Here is a 16353-nt window from a genome sequence, read left to right on the forward strand (position 1 = left end):
GCAACACTCCTCAACTTACCACCACTGCCCTCAAGCCAAAGTCCACCCAACCATCCATCCAGGCACATCTCCTTAAGTGGGAAAGTGCCTACAATTTTAATATGTGTCAAGTAATGCTTTGATCTAGAGCTTCCAATCATCTTCAACCAACAAATATTTACTGAGTACTATTCTCATCACAGGAATATTGAACTAGATAAACAACATCATTGTCCTCAAGTTGTTTACAGAGCACCAGAGAGACAAATATCAGGAGTTACTTTTATTAGGGATTGGGTAGAGGGACTGAGGAAAAAGAAAGAGTAATAAAAATAATAATCTGATGATAATATGGATGATGATAATGTACTGATGAAAATTTTCATGGTATTTTATAGTCCCCAAGAATATCATGCCTAAGCTCTTATATAATGATCACACTAGCCCTATGCCAGGGGATTATTATCCATTTCTGATACCTATCACAGGACCGAGTCCTCCATTGTCTTCTAGTTGTCTGTCCATCTCTCTTGCTAGACTGTAAATGACATCACAAGAATAGAATCTTCTTAGGCACTCCCTAACCCAGCCCTGTATATAGCTCAGTGCCTGTTACATGGCAGGATTCATGATAATGCCAGACAGAGAAATAAACAAATGGAAAGAAGGAAGGAAGGAAGGAAGGAAGGAAGGTAGGAAGGAAGGGAGGGAGGGAGGGAGGGAGGGAGGGAGGGAGGGAGGGAGGAAGGAAGGAAGGAAGGAAGAAAGGAAGGAAGGGAGGAAGGGAAGGAGGAAGGGAGGAAGGGAGGAAGGGAGGGAGGAAGGGAGGAAGGGAGGGAGGAAGGGAGGGAGGGAAGGAAGGAAGGAAGGGAGAGAGGGAGGGAGGGACAGAAGGTAGGGAGAGAGGGAGAGATAAAGGGAGGGAAGGAAGGAAGGAAGGAGAGAGAGAGGGAGGGAGGGAGGGAAGAAGGAAGGAAGGAAGGAAGGGAGAGAGGAAGAAAGAAAGGGAGGGAGGGAAGGAAGGGAGAGAGAAAGAGAGGGAGGGAAGGAAGGAAGGAGAGAGAAAGACAGAGAGGGAGGGAGGGAAGAAGGAAGGAAGAAAGGAAGGCAGGAAGGAAAGAAGGAAGGAGGGAGGGAGGGAAGGAGGGAGGGAGGGTGAGAAGGAGGATGTATAACAGTAGACAGGACCTAAGGCACAAAGCAACCTGAGGACTGTTCTAGGATAATCCAGAAATCAAATATTGAGCCCAGAGCTCACTTTAATCCAAAATGTTAACATGTATTCATTGAGCACCTAGTATTTTAAAGCAATTAAGTTATGTTCCAAAGACCATGTGGGAGAATTTCCATGTTTGCTTTCACTAATAACAGAGGATCTCAAGACCAAACAACACCAAATTTGGAAGTCCAAGTCTCGCTCTCCCTCTTGCAAATTATGTGTTGTGATCTTGTCCCCTCTCTAGACCTACATTTCTTCATCTATAAAATTCAATTAATGTTATCTATTTGCTACTGCTGATGCAGGAATTACATGAAACATAGAGTGCAAAATACCTTTGGAAACTGCAAGGTGCTAATTTAATGTGAATTATTGTTTTATAACTTTATTTTCTCACAAGTTCCCAGACATGTACATGTAAATCATTAAAAGTTCACATACAGTAAACTTGGAGCATACAAACCGAGTACAAGTGAAAACTTAGAGGGACTGAGTGAAGGTCGCTTTTGCTCAGTAACAATCACAGTTCCCACCAAAGATGCAGCTCCCCCAGAATGACCAGCTCTCCGACCTGCCTGAGTTACATGCTCTCGGTCCCTTGAGGAAAACAGACTAGACAAGAGGGCTGTAAGGTCAGCTGAGATAAATGATGGGAACCAGAGTTTAATGAAAAGGTCTCTCTCTCCTGCCACAGGATGGGAGAGACGAATGAGGAAAGGGACACAGGGCAAAGAAGAAGCAGAACAGTGGGGGTATCTGGCCGGAATGTGCCCTGGTAATTTAGCGGTGGTGTCTGACCCCTGATTCACAGAACACTGGGTCTGAAAAAAGCTTTCACATTAGAATATGTTTCCAAGATTCAGAGATCATGGTCTGTGTCTGAGTAAGAAATCTCTGTCCATAATTCAAGACATAGTTCAAATTTGATGTCCACTGAGTACCTTGTATGTTGTTGTAGGTACTTAAGTCAATCAACTGCACTCAGTGAACACTTCAAGACACCTACTAAGGACAACATATGATGTCCACAGAAGGGGAATGCACATGTCACAGTCCCTGTCCTTAAGAAGCTCACAGTCTGGAAGACTTTTCAGTTTATTATAAATCAAGGACTACAGGACATGGGAGGAGGAACCTGAACTTATCAGGCCTCTAGGGAAAGCTTCAGAGAGGAGGTCATGTTTGAACTATAGTTTTTAAGTTTGCATGGAATTTAGATCAATGAAGTGTGGTTAAAAACAAAAACAGCCAGAATGGTGGTGCACGCCTGTAGCCCCAGCCACTCAGGTGGCCAAGGCAGGAGGATCACTTGAACTCAGGAGTTCAAAACCAGCCTGGACAACATAGTGAGACCTTGTCTCTAAAAGTAAAAGAGAAACAAATAAACACAAAAACAACAAAAAAACTAACCATGGGGAGGAAAAGTCAGGAACGGTGAGCAGGGATACAGAGAATGTTATGAGAAGGGCAGAATAAAATAGTGGGAGCATGAAAAAGAGCGTGTGGGAGGCAACAAGATGGAACAAGTAGTTGACAGGATGTGGGGATGGGGGAAAGACCTTGACAGCCAGCTGAGACAAATATTACAGGTGTGGCGGCAGCTTGCGGCTTGAGTCCTAATGACCTCGGGCCCAGGGACTTGTTTCTAATTAATAGAATATGAAAGTGATGGAGTGTCACTTTCATGTTTCAGTTACAAAATTCTTCAATGTCTATTTTGTGTGTGTTCTCTCTCTGTGTGTCTCTGGTTCTCTAAGTCCCTCTATGTCTTTCTCTGTCTCTGTCTCTTTTTCTGCCTCACCCACTGGCTCTCTGTTCCCTCTCTGTTTCTTGCATTGGTTCTCCTGCTCTCTCTGGCTCTGTGTCTGTCTTTTCTTCCTCCCTCCCTATCACTCACTGCCATGCTGTGAGATGCTCTATGGAGACATCCACATGGCAAGGAGCCGAGGGAATCCTTCGGCCAACAGCTTCCGAGGAAATGAGGCCTTGCAAGGAACTGAATCCTGGCAGTAACCATGGGCTTAAGCTAGGAAACAGACCCTTCCCAAGCTAGCCTTGAGATGACTACAGCCTGGTAACAAACCCAGAGACAGGGCGTCCAGATTCCTGACTCACAGAAACTGTGAGACAATATTGTTTTAAGTCACTGAATTGTGAGGTAATTTGCTAACCAGCAATTGATCAATACACAGCAATGAGAAATGCCAAATATCTGAGGAAAAGAGTATTTCCTTATCAGCTAATCCAAGAAATTTATAAAATTATATATACATATAATTATGAGGTTATATATATGCATATAAACATACTCATATATCAGTATATAGAAAAATATATATAGTTATACGTGTGTGTGTGTGTATCACTTTTATTCATAACTTACTGCCTTAGGTTGCTTTATTCATATGAACACACCCGTATTCCTTAAAATTAATATTTATTTCACAGAAAGAAGTTAAGTAACTGTTAAAGGTCATGTAGCTAATGAGTGGTAGAACTGAATATAGAAAACTGGCATCTTGACTCTTAAATCACTCTTTTAATGCAAATATTGAGAGGTAGAATATAAAAGCATAGTAGAACCAGTACCAATACAGAAGAATGATGCCACCCCCACCACCAAATTACAAAGCATGACTCAATTCCTTTTTTTGAAACAGCCATCACAGTCTTTGACGTTCACCAGCGATAGACCAGGGCCTGCCATCTGTGTTGCTTCCTTGAAAAGAAACTCAGAAAGATGCCTATGCCAGGTACCCAGTTTATCGCTCACAGGGTGGATGTAAGGCCTAAGTGAGGAAATGTATGCGACCTGCTGAGCACAGAGTCAGGTACTTGGGGAGAACTCAGTAACTGGGGATGTTACCCTAAAGCACTAACTACCTGCTCAGCACCACGGACAGAGTTTTTTATCCCAAAGAATTGGTCCACTGGGGGAAGGAGGACAAACGGTTGTTTAGGGAAGGTATTAAGCTATAATGTACAATATGGAGGTTCCTCAAAAAACTAAAAATAGGACTACCATATGATTCAGCAATTCCACTACTAGGCATATACCCAAAAGAATGGAAATACATTATTAAAGAGATAGATAGGCCCATGTCTTATAACAGCACTATTTACAGTAGGCAAAATGTGGAATCAAACTAAGTGCCAATCAATGGATGAATGGATAAAGAAAATGTGGTATACATACTCAATGGAATATTATTCAGCCATAAAAGGGAATGAAATCCTGTCATTTGCAGCAGCATGGAAGGAATTGGAGGCCATCATGTTAAGTGAAACAGTCTAAGCACAGAAAGACAAATATCACACATCTCACTCATTTGTGGGAGATGAAAAATGGACCTCATGAAGATAGAGAGTGAAATGATGGTTACCAGAGGCTGGGAAGGATAGTTGGGGAGGAACGAAGGGAAAAACAAGACAATATAAATGCATTTATTACCATGGAACTGAACACTTAAAAATGGTAAAGAACAAAAAGAACAATGAGCTCCACGTGCAAAAATGGAGGTGAAAGAGAGGGGATAGGACAGTTAGAAAGAAAGGGATGTGTGTGTCTGTGTGTACCTGTAATATATAAATGATAAGAGCTAAAGGCAGAGAGGTTGTCAAGGACCACAGGATGAATGATTATGTATCAAACTATGATAGTAGATTTCAGTCTATAAACTCTGTTCTCACTGGCCGACAATCCAGGCTAAAAGCATTTTGAAGACAGGTTTATGTGGCTCTGCAACCATTACAGGGATGTTGGAGCAAAGACTGTAATAATCACAGGATTCTGTGATTATTACACTCTTTACCAAAAAACACTTAAGTAAAAGGGCTCAATAGCACCCAGATCTATTCAGAGCTAGATTTAAACAACATTAGAGACAAAAAGGTTGATTACATATTCAAAATTTGAGCACCTACTATTTTTCCAGCTCTAAAGATACCACAGTAAACAAAATTAATGAAAGTCTTGCTGTCAAGGGGCACACATGCTGGTGACAGTGGACAGATAACAAAGAAACAAATATGTAATGTGTCAGGGGAGATAAGTGTTATAAAGACAAATAAATCACGGGGAGGAGGCTGCAATGTCCAGAAAGGGGTGAAGCTGTCATTTCATATAGGTCATCAGAAAAGGCCTTTGTGATTTCATGACATTTGAGGAGACACCTGAAGGAAATGAGGGAGGGACCATAGGGCCACCTGGTGAAATAATGTTCCAGGAAAAAAATAACAGCAAATGCAAAGGTCCTGGGGTGGAAATGTGTTTGGCACATTTGGGGAATATCAAAGGGCAGCCTAAATGAGTAGAGGGGTGATATGGGAAGAAAAATAATACCAAAAGATGAAGTGGAAGAACATAGACCTCAAAAGGCTTTTTCAGCCTTACTAAAACTTTTTTAAAAATTCTAAGTAACATGAAAAGTCAAAAGAAGGTTTTGAGTCTACCTAATCTGATTTACGTTATAAAGGTAGGGTAGGCAAACATTTTCTATAAAGGTCCAGGTAGTAAATATTTTAGATTTTTCAGCCACAGGTACCTGTTGCAACCACTCAACTGTGTCCTTGTACAGGGAAACAGTCATAGACAATACAACTGAGTGTGGATGTGCTCCAATAAAACTTTATTTACAAAAGCAAGTGCCCGGATATATTTGGCCCATGGGAGATATGTCCTAAAAGCTTTACTCTTACTCCATTCATAGAAGTCATCAAATCCAACTAATACCATCCACTGATGGGAAAATTGAATGTCAAAAAGATTAAGTTATTTGATCAAGATCACACAGCAAATGATCAGGAAGGATTAAATCAGAGCCCAAGGCTCATGACTTCAAGTGCAATACCCTTTCCATTGCAACATGCCACCTTAAAAAAATAATAAAGTAAAAGAAAATACATAAAAGAAAGCAAGCCTTGCTTGCCATGTTGTCTAACTGCTCTGCTGGCCCAGGAACAATTTCATGTCAGTTCTCAGGGAACTGAGCACAACATAAAATATATCTTTCCTTCTGAGTGCACAGAACAAGCAAATTCCCCTTGCAGGAGGAGGCAGAACTCACAATGGCATAGGATCTGTGGAATATGCTTATGCCCAATTAAGCATCCCAGCAGGGTGGGCAAACCAATTAGACTAAGATTAAAATAAGATCCTGGATGGAAGTCATGAGGTGTCTGCAGAAAGGGCCATCCCACTGGGGGAGCTGGAGGTGGGAGGGCAGATGATGACAGGGCCTGGGGATAGATGAAGACTGCAGCCAGGGGTGCTGGATTTAAGATGAGGCTGGAGAGAAAATTGTAAGTCTGAATCTTTCTTTTTAGAGCAAAGCATTGCCTGTATAGGAATCCTCCTTCATCCTCTTTATTAGTCCTCTACTTTCCTACATACATGCAAAAAAATACACTCAATGACACAGTGCACTCAATGTATACACTCAGTGACACAGTGCACTCAATGTGTACACTCAATGACACAGTACACCGAAGAAGGAGACATGATTACGAGATAGAAAGGAAAGGCCAGGTGCAGTGGCTCACGCTTGTTGTAATCCCAGCATTTTGGGAGGTCAAGGCGGGCAGATCACCTGAGCTCAGGAGTTCAAGACCAGCCTGGTAAACATAGTGAAACCCCATCTCTACTATACATACAAAAAATTAGCCAGGTGTGGCAGCATGCACCTGTAGTCCCAGCTACTCAGGAGACTGAGGCAGGAGAATCTCTTGAACCCGGGAGGCGGAGGCTGCAGTGAGCTGGGATCGAGCCACTGCATTCCAGCCTGGGCAACAGAGCGAGACTCCAGCTCAAAAAAAAAAAAAAAAAAAAAAAAAAAAAAAAAGATACAGGAAGGAGAAATGGCTCTGCACTCTTGGGATGGTGTATTCATTCCTGGATATCCGTGTCTCCACCTGTGAAATAAACTGATTGAATTGGATCATCTTTAACCCTGTATCCGCCAACCTAGGCTCTAGGGGTAAAACTGTGAGTTATGATTCTACCACCTATTGGTTTATACTTTGTGAAATGTAAATGGTAGCTACCTTACAAGGATAGGCTTAGGATTATATTAAACCATGAAAACATCAATAAAATATTAATATTATCAATATCATCATTGTTGTTATGATTACATGAGCAGCTACATTGGAAAGCTGGGTGATAGTGGATAGATGGTGGAGTGAGAAGGGAAAGGACACAATCATGCTCTTTTAAAATTACCAGTAGATAAAACTTTAGGGAAAGGTGGGATCTGATTCTTGTGAAGTAAACTGAAAGTAGCAAGGCTGAATTTAAGAAATGAAGCAATAGTTTATAAACTCCATCCAAGTCTATTTTTTCGTATATGTGATGAGGACAAAAAGCATGCACCTCCTCAAATTGTGCTGGGAGAGTTAGATGAAATAATAGTTAGATGACTTCTTTACACAGTGCAACACGGTATGAACAATTGTTAGCTGCTGTTGGCATTAGCATTTGTTTTACAATTATTTGTATAGGACACACTTATGATGTTTCTATTGCTTAAAAGGTTCTATTTTAGTTTCCTCGTCTGTAAAATGGGGTGGGGCAGTGACAATTTCTGCATCTTAGAGTTGTAAGGGGAATGCCTCCAGCAGTCTTGGGTCTATAGGGAGCACTGGATAAATGGGTTTCCTCCATTGTTTTTAGATAATCGGGCTCCTAATGACCTCTGAATAAGTGGTGGGTTCTTTTCTCATGCATGTTTTATGACTTGTTCGCTTACATGAATCTGATCTCAGATGTAGTTGGAGGTTACTTTCAAAAACATACACATCTTATAGGCTTTAAAATATACATAAAATAGGAAAAATAAAAGGGAGAATAGAAAATGAAGTTTGGGTTAAAATAGAAAATGAAGTTTGTAAAGTTAATTCTATAAAGTCCTGAACACTTGATTCAAGTGAACTGCAAGTGTCTCTGAGCTTCCTTGCAGCTGAAGGAAAAAGGAGAATTATAGCCAATAGCCATATAGTCAGAAAGACAGCAGAGTAGTTGTTCGAAGTTATTTGAGAAATAGATTCCCTCAATGTTACAATAAGACACAAACATTTTCCATGGTTTCTCATAAAGAGATCAATAGAGTTGATGCTTGTGGGAGATGTTCTGAACAATATTCCTGTGAGTTTGATGGGCTCAAGGTAGCCTAATGCATATAATGAAGCACTATTCATACACGATTCATACAATAAGCAACAATAAAGCAACTCCATGAGGGGCAAACATATTACAGTCTAAATATATAGCTTTCTGGTGGTCTGGCTTAATCCAAGAATACATTTTGGAATACTATAATGACATTGAACCCCGAATAAATGTTTGTTGAAAGCATGATTGATTACAGTGATGGGATGTTTGCATTTGTTTATTCCTGGGTGACTTATCCCATTGGTCGCATTAACTAATCATTTGGAAATGGATAAAGAGAAGCTTCTGAGTATTGGAGTGATAGAGGAAAACTCTGGGACAGCTTCTGTTATTGTTAGCAGCAAATTATCCCCAGAGGTGAACAAGGGGAATCACAGAGGAGAAGAGTGAGATGAAATCATTGAGCTGAGAGAGGAAAGAAGGCATTTCTCTTGCCTGCTGTTCCCACTCGCTCCCTACACGATCCTCAGCCAGCTCAGAGAAAGGTGAACCCAAGGGCATATGTGAAGCAGAAATGATGCATCTTAACGAGAGGGTGTCAGCTCCAAATCCCCTGCCTGCCTTCGTGTCCCATAACACAACTGGCAAGGCAGCTGAGAAACAGCCACATCCAGGCGGATCTCTCAGGGCATTTTGGCCCCAGAGGGGTGAAGTGAGGAAAAATAGAAAAGAAGAAGAAGAAAAAAAGAACTATCTCTGAAAATGTAATTATGAATAGTATTATTTTAATTACAAGTAAAGATATCGACTTAACTTTAGAGAATAAAGTACTCCTTGCTTATAATGTGTACAGAGGTCTATTTTCCAAAGGTGTTCACTTAAGTAATGACAGTTTTACGCCAGCCTCATAGCAGTTCTGAAGGCTCTTACGGGGCTGAATTCAGAGCAATGGGGGTAAATAATCTAAGGGGAGCACACTGGAAGGGGACTATGTGTTTCTCATTGCACATAAACTTGAGAGGGAAAAATAGAAACACAACAAGCGCACTTGGAATGGCCCAACTTTTATATAAATGGGCCATTTCCAGAAAAGCAAGTGGGATTCTTCCTGAAGCACAGTTATCGAGGGCAGGGGGCCACAATGGTGGCTATGAGAGTTAATCGTGGGAAAGGAAGCTTAGAATGCACTTGTTTTATTTTACCCCAAAGGGCCCAGTGTTTCCTGAGATACACTCCGTGCACCAGAACTGCTCACTGCCTTGCCATACAGAATCCAAAACATCAGGATAGAGGGCCTTTAGGCACTCATGGCCATCACTGTCATTTCACAGATGAGAAAACTGAGACCCATAGAGAGAAAGGGACTTGCTACGGCCACAGCACCATTGGTGGCGAGAAGGACTAGGAAATAAGTTCCTCATCTTAGATTCCGTGTTCTTTACTCTGATTCACTGTCTTATTCCATTTTCTTGACTTTGTGGGGTCTGCTGTGCACTTGGTCCTTTACAAATCTCTGTCACCCCCGCACGTTATTCTCCCAACAACCTGGAAGATCGGGAGTATGATCATCCCCATCACAAATGGAGGAAACCAAGGCCCAGAGCAGTGAAGGCCACTTGGAAAATCTCCACCAGAGCTGGGACAGAAATTCAGGTTCTGTGATTCTCAGTCTGGGATCTTCCTTGTTTCTCCCTATTCTCTACTCATCTGCCCATTCTGGTGTCCCCATGTAGATGGGGGAAGTCATTGACTCCGGTAACCCACCCTGCCAGGAGTCCCTGCAATGCTCTACAGAAAAACAAAATAGAGGATATCAAGGAAAGCAAATGCTCATTCCATTGAGCACCTGGAAAGAGGATGCAAAACAGGTCCTTTCGCAAAAACATTCTGGTACTGTGGGATGAGCACAGACTTTACGGTCAGCCTGGTCTGGCTCTGAATCCTACAGTAAAGCCACTCATTAGCCGAGTGAACATTTGCAAATCCCTCAGCATTTCTGAGCTTCTTTATCAGTGCAATAGGAATATTAGTATTTACCTTGCAGCATTGCTGGAAGGATTGAACATAATGAATGCAATTAATCTGGCAGTAGTAGCTACTCAATAAATGTTAGCTACGCATCCTGCCGCAAGGCGTTCTAAAAGGAGAGTTTGTTGTATAACACATAACTTTTAATGGATATTTTAAATGATCTTAATATGCCTATGGGCTCCAGGGATTACACGAACTGCATATAAATAAAATATTTAAAATTCTGTTGACTCAATTTGTCTCTTTGCTTATTTCCAAAGCATCTATTGTGAAAGTGTGACTCATAACTAAATATAGATTAATAAAAGTTTGGAATGGCAATTATTTCCCAATTTTATCATAAATCCTATTAAACATTGTAATTATATGAATTTTTTCCTTTCAGATCACAAAATTTGAAAGCTCCAAGGGACCACAAAGAGTGTCTTTGTCACTGCCTTAAATTTTAGACGGAAACACAGGGACTCTGAAAGAGGAGATAATTCTCTCAAAGACACACAGCTGTCAGTACAAGAGCTGGTTTTAAAAATCCAGGTCTCGCACACCAGGTCTCTGCTTAATTCCCTCTGCCACAGTGCTTTGTTTAAGAGGAAAAACGAACAACTTTTTTCCCGGCAAGTAATACTGCATTTAATTGCCAATTTCTTTCTTGTTAAGATATTTTAGGATTAGTGAGCATGCTGCCATCTCAGAGCCTCCCCCAAATCCACATTCTCAGCTAGACCCTTAGTCATTTTCCTATAAAGAAATATTCCCTGTCCCTGTTTGAAACTAGTTAAGAAATATCTTTTTCTTCTGCTAATTCATTCGGTTATATTCACTGAATATCTGGCTCTATATCAAGAACCAGGGATCTAAAACCATATTTTACTTAACCAAAATGCACTAAAATCTTTAAAGATTAACTCACAAGGCACCAAACTATGGGCCAAAGACCAAATGTGTCCCACTGTCCGTTTTGCAAATAAATTTTTATTGGAAAACTATCACACTCCTCTATTTATGTGCTGTATATTCTTTGGGTGCTCTTGCACTACAGTGGCAGAATTGAGCAGCTGCAACAGAGACCAGAAGGCCCACAAAGTCGAAAATATTTACTGTCTGACCCTTTATAGACAGTTTGCTAATCCTCTTTTATCTCATTGACCCAGACATCAAATAATATATTTTAAGGAAATAATCAAGGATGATCAAAGATTTATATATTGTACTACCACTGACAGAGATAGATAGATCAGTGATTTGTTTGTTTGTTTTGCTTTGACAAAAGTATTCCCTTGCTCCCAAAATGTTTGAAAACTACTGGGCTGAAGCAAATTAGAAAACAGGGGTGTTTACCCACATAGTCTTCTTGGAGAACTTTTAAACCTGAATAACACACTCATTATTTAAATATACACTGGAAGAAACTGATAAAAACTGCCCAGGTCACATCTGAGTTAAGAAAATAAACGTTTTAAGTGGAATTTATAATTTGATGATTAAACAAGGTAATTGATTTAGTATACTCAATGATAATAGAAAAACAACGGGGTGGGGGTCGTCTAAAGTATTCTTAGAGATATTTGATTTGATTACCAAAGCATCATAAGAAGAAGGAAGGCATCATCAATGTTCCTAGCTGGCAGGATCTGATGAGTTGTAAATGTCATGAAAACACGGCTCCGGCTCTGAGGGTTAAAACTGGAATGACTAGGAATAATTGACAGCAATTATTAAATAATAATTTAATTTAAAATATTCTCAATACTCTCAAAATTACACTCAATAAAGCAAGTCCTTGCTGACTGTCAGAACTGATCAGAATAGAACAAGCTGCTCTGGGAAGTAGAGGGGTCCCTGTTTTTGAAGATACTGAAGCAGAGTTTGCATAACTGATTGACAGAGATGCTTATAGGAGGGATTCAGAATCCAATAGGTGGTTGGAAAGTGTTATTGTTGTCCGTACTTACTAGGAAATGCTATGAGTTTCAGAAAAGTAAAAATGTTTATGGAACATTAGGAACTGTATTCTGGATACCCAGGTGAATTGGACATCTTTCAGTCAAAATTAGTCATCGCTGTGGCCACAGACACATGTTAGTCTCACATAGGCACCAAGATGATGGATAAGTTATAGTAGGGATTGCCTATTTAGGTTTTTCCAGCTCTGAGTTCATTGGACAGTACTCCAAAACACACTGAGAAATGCCAGTTTCCTGTTTTATCCCAGAGCTACTCCCAAAGTCTGAATTTTAATTCTGTTCTTTCTTCCAAAGCACATAAAAATGGTTTCTCTCCACCAAATTGTCCTCAGTTCCTCTTTTTTCCTGTCTCCACACATGACTACCATTCCTCTTGAGCGTAAAGTATTTGATGGCAATATCCTACAAAAGGCCACTGCCAACAACCAACATGGTATTTCTGCAAGCTCACATGGTATTTTCCAGAAGGAAGAATAATACTCTTTTCTACTTTCTTTTCTTTCTTTCTCTCTTTCTCTCTTCCTTCTTTCCTTCCTTCCTCCCTCCCTTCCTTTCCTTTCTTCCTTCGTTTATTCTTTCTTCTTTCTCTCTTTCTCCTCTCTTCTCCTCTCCTCTCTTTCCCTTCTCCTTCTTCTCTTCCTCTCTCTCTCCCTCCCTCCTGCATGGGTTTACTGCCTAAACCCCTAGTAGACTCAGAGATAAATAATATCTCTTTTACACTATTGGACATGTTTGATTTTCCAGGTCCATATGCTTAAGCACAAATGTATGTTGGTCAACTATATATGGGCCAGGCACTTTGCATGAATACTCACAAGCACCCCGGGAGCTGGTTGTGGTTATTTTCATTTTACAGATGAAGAAACTTAAGCTCAAAGATTCCGGGTTTAACTATCTCTATGACACTATGTACATGCCACATGTGATTTAGGATTGCTTTCAACCCAAAAATCTCTCTAGCAAGCTAATTGCCCATTATGAGACCCAAGTCTATGAATTTATATAAATTGTTCTTAAACTGCATCATATTTCTTACTTACTTCCTGTATTTTAAGCAACATTCTGCCAATATTTTGTCCTCCTTAAAAGCTGAGGCCAGGCGCAGTGGCTCACAGCTGTAATCCCAGCACTTTGGGAGGTCGAGGCGGGCGGGTCATGAGGTCAGGAGTTCAAGACCAGCCTGGCCAATATGGTGAAGCCCTGTCTCTACTAAAAATAAAAATAAAAATAAAAATAAATTGCCAGGCGTGGTGGTGGACGCCTGTAATCCCAGCAACTCAGGAGGCTGAGGAAGGAGAATTGCTTGAACCCGGGAGGCAGAGGTTGCAGTGAGCCAAGATCACACCATTGCACTCCAGCCTGGGCGACAGAGCGAGACTCCGACTCAAAAAAAAAAAAAACAAAACGCTGAAATTGGACTTGGAGGAACCAACACTGGACTGTGGGCATAGGCATATAAGTCAGCCCTCTACTCTAACATAATAACCTGGACAACCTTAGACAAATAATGATTCCTCTTTGAGTTTCACTTTACTCCTCTGTAAAATGAACAATTGGAGTGGATTAATGGCCTTCATGCTTTTACTTAGACTTGAAACATTTGATTTATTAATATATTCTTTCAAATAATTTTGGGGGTAAGATTTTGTCTCTATGTTAGGTGCTAGGACTACAGGAGTAAACTCTATAGACAAAGAATGTACATTTTGCCGGAGGAAGTACAAATAATAACATTCCAATAAATATTTTGCAAAATAAGTAAACTACATATAAGTAGAACTTCTCAGGGGATAGCAATGAACGCAGACCCCTGCCTCTCCCCTCACCATCCTGCCCTTCAGGCCAGGGGCACAATTTGAAAACTATCAGACACAGACGCCATCTGTGTTATTTTGACGTGAGGTCAGCCACCCGCATCAGAATTTGGTGGGAATCCATGTTAAAATACAGAAACAAGAGCTTAGTCAAAACTTAGCAGGCCAGAGTCTTTGCCTCTGCCTTTTTAACAAGCTCCCAAGTGACTCTTCTACAGAGTGAAACCAAGAACTTCAGGACTGAAGTGCCTCTGAGGTCTCCTCTGCTTTGGACAATCTTCTCCCCCATTCTCCCCTGATAAACTCCTTCTCATAAACTCCCCAGATAAACTCCAAGCCTGGGCCTGGAGGTCACTTCTACAGGGCACTTTAGTTGACTCTCCCAACTAGCTCAGCCTCAGGCTCCCCCAGACCAGCTGGCAATGATTTTATTGTCCTCACTCTCCACTAGACAGCTATCTCCATTGGACAGGGACTGTATCTATTTTTCTCATCTCTAAGTACATTGCCTGGAACTTATAAAATACCCAGTAAACAATTCTTTTTTTTTTTTTTTTTTTTTTTTTTTTGAGATGGAGTCTCGCTTTGTCGCCCAGGCTGGAGTGCAGTGGCGCGATCTCTGCTCACTGCAAGCTCCGCCTCCTGGGTTCACGCCATTCTCCTGCCTCCGCCTCCCGAGTAGCTGGGACTACAGGCGCCCGCTACCACGTCTGGCTGATTTTTTTGTATTTTTAGTAGAGACGGGGTTTCACTGTGTTAGCCAGGATGGTCTCGATCTCCTGACCTTGTGATCCACCCGCCTCGGCCTCCCAAAGTGCTGGGATTACAGGCGTGAGCCACAGCGCCCGGCCAACAATTCTTAAATAAATGAAGGCAATACAAACGGGCTTATGAATTGATCTTCTCTCCTTTCCAGCACTAAGAAACTCATGTTCTTAGGCACTTCCCGCAATCAGATTGTTTCACTGCCAATACAGAGCCCCTGGAATCTGGCAAGTTACCTTAGGACTCTGTTTCCAAATTGCCTAAGTCTTCAGTGACTTCCTGTTTCTATTTATTACTTCACCCTGTTTCATGCGTAGGCAGAGGTGGCAATTAAATCCTTAGAAATGAGGAATTTTGGAATTAATCCTTAACACCTTAGTGCGTTCATTTTTTCCCCTTTCCAATCAGTAGCATGTTGGGTAAGACCAGAGATCTGCAGGAAAGAAGTCTTAATGGGATTAAATAAAACAAGGTTCTTCGCCAAGACACACAGAAGTACAAATGCCACCCACCTGGTACCCCTTCTTCTACCTTGACAACCTTACAATTCTTCTTAAATATGACAGCCAGAATTATCTTCTCAAAGTGTGAGTTGGCTCATGCCACCTCCTCCACCTTTTTGGGAAGCAGTCAATGAACCCCACTGTCTATGAGACAAATAGGAAACTCTCTCAATTTATATTCAAGATGCCTTATGTTCAAATTCCCAGCTCCTTCCTCATTGCCCTGTCATCATCCCAGTCACTTTATATTGCTCTGTGAAACTCTTCACAATTAGCATCACCCACATTCACCTTTTTCTTACATTTATATGAACTTTCAGAAACTAGCCACTATTGAAAATGTAGCCCTGATTTTTTTTGTTTTTTTTTTGTTTTGTTTTGAGACAGAGTGTCACTCATCGCCCAGGCTGGAGTGCAGTGGCTCCATCTCAGCTCACTGCAACCTCCGCCTCCCGGGTTCAAGCAATTCTCTGCCTCAGCCTCCTGAGTAGATGGGATTACAGGCACCCGCCACCATGCCAGGCTAATTTTTTTGTATTTTTAGTAGAGACGGGATTTCACCATCTTGGCCAGGCTGGTCTTGTCCTGACCTGGTAATCCACCCACCTCGGCCTCCCAAAGTGCTGGGATTACAGGCGTGAGCCACCGCACCCAGCCAGCCCTGATATCTAAATACTGAATAGGACACTGTCTGTCCTGTCTCCTGTTTTTCTTGTGTTGTTATGCTCCATCCAAATGTACAAACACACTCTAACTTCCAAGTTATCTTACCCACATGCAGTTTTCACTACTGGAAAAACTCATTCCCTACTCTCTCAGGTTCATCTTACTCACCAATATCACCTTGCACTTCCTCAAAGTATGTATCACCCTGAACTAAAGTTGCCCACTTACTTCTCTCTGTCACTGCTACAGGATGTGTCCTGCATGAGAATGGAAAAGTGGTAGCTTGTCTGGGATATTCTTAACA

At 41.3% G+C, this 16353-nt stretch overlaps 1 protein-coding gene across 1 annotated transcript in view; it reads right to left on the minus strand.

The window, feature by feature from the left end:
• BRINP1 (BMP/retinoic acid inducible neural specific 1) overlaps nucleotides 1-16353 on the minus strand; it is a 198886-nt gene that overhangs the window by 78381 nt on the left and 104152 nt on the right. The window lies entirely within an intron of this gene.

This window comes from Pongo abelii, chromosome 13, assembly GCF_028885655.2.
Source record: "Pongo abelii isolate AG06213 chromosome 13, NHGRI_mPonAbe1-v2.0_pri, whole genome shotgun sequence".
NCBI lineage: Eukaryota > Metazoa > Chordata > Mammalia > Primates > Hominidae > Pongo > Pongo abelii.